The sequence below is a fragment of the Haliotis rubra genome, unplaced genomic scaffold (assembly GCF_003918875.1).
Source record: "Haliotis rubra isolate DU_JTF1 unplaced genomic scaffold, ASM391887v1 Scf180, whole genome shotgun sequence".
NCBI lineage: Eukaryota > Metazoa > Mollusca > Gastropoda > Lepetellida > Haliotidae > Haliotis > Haliotis rubra.
Genome location: NW_025765781.1, coordinates 226,013 through 230,382, shown reverse-complemented (window position 1 = coordinate 230,382; position 4,370 = coordinate 226,013).

The window sequence follows — 4,370 nt, the reverse complement described above, 5'->3', positions numbered from 1 at the left end:
GGTGCAAGATGTGACGAATCGTCACATTTTTCTGGCCTGTGGCAGAGGTACTATGCTGGCTGGCCGCATGGAACTCTGGGTAGGAGATTGACTTAAGATGCTACCACTAGTAAAAGTTGTGCTGGGTTTTCATTAAGACACAGGATATTTTTTGGGCCACTGCATTCTGTGATAGAAGAATCCAAGTATAGTAATTCTTACGTCAACACATATTTTTCATGTCACATGAACAACTTAGGTATTTTTATAAAACATGAAACTTTTTTTTTCAGTGACGTTTGATACAACTAATTTTAAAAACAACAATTCATGTTTTTAAAATTAAACACTAGTCATTTCTTGTGAAGTTGACACAAAATAAATGGGTGTTATGTAAATTACTGAACCAAACTTTAGACATGAAAATTACTTTGTTGGTTAAGTCTGTTGTTTAACGCCGCACTCAGCAATATTCCTGCTACATTTCGGCAGCCTGTAAACAACACAGTATGGACCAGACAATCCAGTTCTTGACATCACAAGCATTGATCTACATAATTGGGATATGATGTGTCAACCAAGTCAACGAGCCTGACCACCCGATACTGTTTGTCGCCTCTTACGACAAGCATTTGTTGCTTTATATGAATTCTAACACAGATCTTTCCAGGACAGACATGTAAATAAATCTCTAGTACAGGTGGAAATATATGCTAAGCTAGCAGCTTCTAAGTTGATTGAATGGTTATGAATTTCTTAGTTGTGTAAGTGCCCTAGGTAGACTGGAATCGAACATTTGTCACAGATCACTTAGGAAATGTGCTGTCTGAGAATGAATTTCAAGACAGAGTTGGGTTTAACTACAACCTGAACAAAAGTCCAGTGTGTTATGGCAGTTCAGCTCAATATGAAGAATGTAGCAGATAAAGTTTCAGACATTTACCACTTTAGTGAAACCCAAGAGTATAGGCATACTGCTGACAAGCCTTAACACATCATCAGGACAAATCGGGATTCAAACCCACATTCATCAGTTCCTGGCATCACAAAGGGACATAACTCTGCACAGCAGATTTTAGTGCATTCTATGCCTCAACCACCCACAGTCCTGATAATATATTTAAGATGCTTGTTAATCAAGGAAACTGTCTGGATCAATGTAGTCTAAATTAACAAGGTTTCAGAGTTTTGTCAAAACCTGCATTGAGGAATTTGTACATTTAATTTAAAAACATACTTGATACTGATAAAGCACAATGATTCTGGAGTATGAATCTGAACAAAAAAATATAATTCTAATATAACTGTATAATTTCAACAATCCCTATACACATAAATATATAATGTATAACGCTGAATATCAACACATACATCAGAATCTGAGCACAGTATGTGACACTGAAGATTCATCTATCTAACTTTGGCACCAAGTAGATATTAAGTACAACTCCTGTGTCCATGGTAACACAGGTACCACACCTTTGTTGTCGGTCACATAGGGCTTAGGCTAATTAAATAATCATCTTGATTCTTATGACCTGTTCAACCCTAAACTGACCCCGTCAATAATATTTTGTTCATTCTGACAATCCGCTAAACATTTTTTTCAACTCTAATTCCGTTACTGTCCTTGAATCCAACTTTTTGCATACACCAGACCTGAATAAGAGTCGGACTGGCAAGTCAATCCTAGTCATAGTCATCATGAGAATTTGTTCACACTTTGTACAGGGATAATGGCTGTAATGTGTCAGTATAGTCTTGTAGAACAGTACAAACAGGTTTACATTTATGGATTTGGAACCTGAGAGCTTATACTTTAACTGCTGGCTTTATGGATCTACTACCATAAAAATTTAAGTCCGCAGATACAAAATCAGAATGACTATATTTTTTTTACAGCAGATGGTAAAGATTGCTTTTAAATAGAAATCACAATGAATGCAACTGTCAGATCTTAGATTAGGTAATATTTAGAATCCAGGCAGGCCAACAATATAATCAAATGTATTCTATATCATGTTTGCTTTTGATATTCCAACCATTTTTGCATTGAAAGTAAATAAACCATAAATACACAATGTCAAGTTTTGAGAAAAAAACCCAGAAAACATCCTACCTCAGTTAGTTTTGAGTGAGTGAGTGAGTGAGTAGGGTTTTATGCCGCTTTTAGCAATATTCCAGCAATATCACAGCGGGGGACACCAGAAATGGGCTTCACACATTGTACCCATGTGGGGAATCGAACCCGGTCTTCGGCGTAACGAGCGAACACTTGAACAGGTTACCCCACCGTCCCAGTTATTTTAGAAAAAGAGTCATAAGAAATAAGAATTCTTTTAACATGATGCCAATCTGAACAGGCTTTTAGTCACATCAGGATGGTGCCATCTATGTTTATCACACAGATTATATCTCTAAACTCAGATTAACTTTCTATTCAAGCAGCATCAGTGGGCTACACATGGTGATTTAGAACACAGTCCCAATCCACAAAGCAATCATATCACTAAGACTATCATACACTTACTTGTTAATCAGCAGGTTTAGTATTAATAATGGCCGATTTAACAAGGTTTTTTATTGGTAAAATCTTGCACCAACAAATTGTGACATTTAACATAGATTCGTAACAGTCGTAGCACTATGATAGCTCGGATGTTTTAAAAGGTAACTATCCATTGCCAGCTATCTGTGTTTAACTGGCAGGTTATTATGACTGAAAGCAATGCCTTACTTAGCCAGCCACACCAAGGACCATCATTAAACCATTAGGGATTCTGATTGTCATCATTTGAAACTGCCCAGATCAAATAAGCTACCAAAGGAATATACATCATTTGCTAACAGTTCATTCAAATGAAGGTTGGTAGATGTTTAATATAAAAAATACTTTCGCTTTGACATTTCCATCTGATACACCTGCTAGGTTGTTTACATAGACTTGTATGAGAATACGGGACATTCTGATACTTATCTGCATTGTTGTGATTTGGAGCTCAGTTGTTCAAGCGTTCACTCATCCTGAAGAAGATCTGGATATGATTCACATCCTAATGTTGTGTTGAACTACAATCTGTAGATTTGAACCCATCAACAGATCCTAGCAAGGCCAGGGGAAGCAACTCTGCTACAGCCTAAAGAGTGAGCAATTGAGTTTCAGCTGTGTGCCCTCCTGAGAGCTTGTATGAAAAGACAAGCATATGAAACTAGACCTCTTGTCCTAACTATGAAAAGTTATGAAAAACCAGAGGACAGTGTTTTTTGTAAGTTGTTTGCGAAAACAAATGTAAAAAAAACCATTACACACTGCAATGTTCAAATATTTATTGATAAAAGTTAATTTCAAAACCTAACTCTGATTCATTTTTACCAATTTTTTGAAGACACATTATTTGTTTTCAAATTGAAGGTCTGATATCTCAATCTATTTCAACTTTCGAATAACCAACCAGATCAGGATCCTTCCTCAAAGACAGGAACAACTGTACACAGAATGATCAACAGGAGGAAGAACCATTTTTGAAGAATATCCTGAAATCCTGACTCCAAGAGACAATGTCTAACATTCTCACAATGGTCTGGGTCAGAGCTATACTCAAAAACCTTTACTAGCCCAGGTTAAAATAAGCTCTGATATTAAAAAATAGTGAAACTGGAAAATGTGTGCAAGCCTTCAAGGATTTGTACTAGACCCGGGCTGTAGGTTAGAGTTAGGTTCTATCCCTGCAATGGTGGATGGATCATTATGATATAGGAATGTTGGATATCATTTCGTCATATCATACATTGACAATGTCGTAAACTAATGTTTAGTTTATGTTTACAAGAGATTTACTCTCATCCTCAATAGTCTAAAACAGGACAGTTTACATGGTACTGAGCTGAGATATTTCCTACAATAATTGTTTCCTTATGATCAGTCACACATACCAGTGGAAGAGTTCTACTTCATGGCACCACTAACTACTCCTTGTTTTCGTGATTATGAAATCAATGGAACAGCAATATGATATGTTTACAAAACCACAGAGTGAGTAAGAAGGGTTCAATACCGCTTTGAAAAGAATTCCAGTATATCACACATGTCAGCTTAATTTCAGAGGAAAGTTCCAACTGATGCAGGACTGAGACATTCACCATGTTGGTGGAACCCACAAGCACATGTATGGCTGGGACATAGCTAGATACAGTATTTGGTTCACCGGGATTCAAACCTACAATCATACACGGCTTGAGTGCCCAGAAGACTTGAAGATGAGAGCCTGGATACAGTTTCAGAAAACAAAGGGCATAGAGGAACTGAAATGGTCAAATTTTAATAATTGTTTAAATAGGAACAGATATATTGAGCCCCACTATCAAATACAAGTGTACCAAATTTTGATACC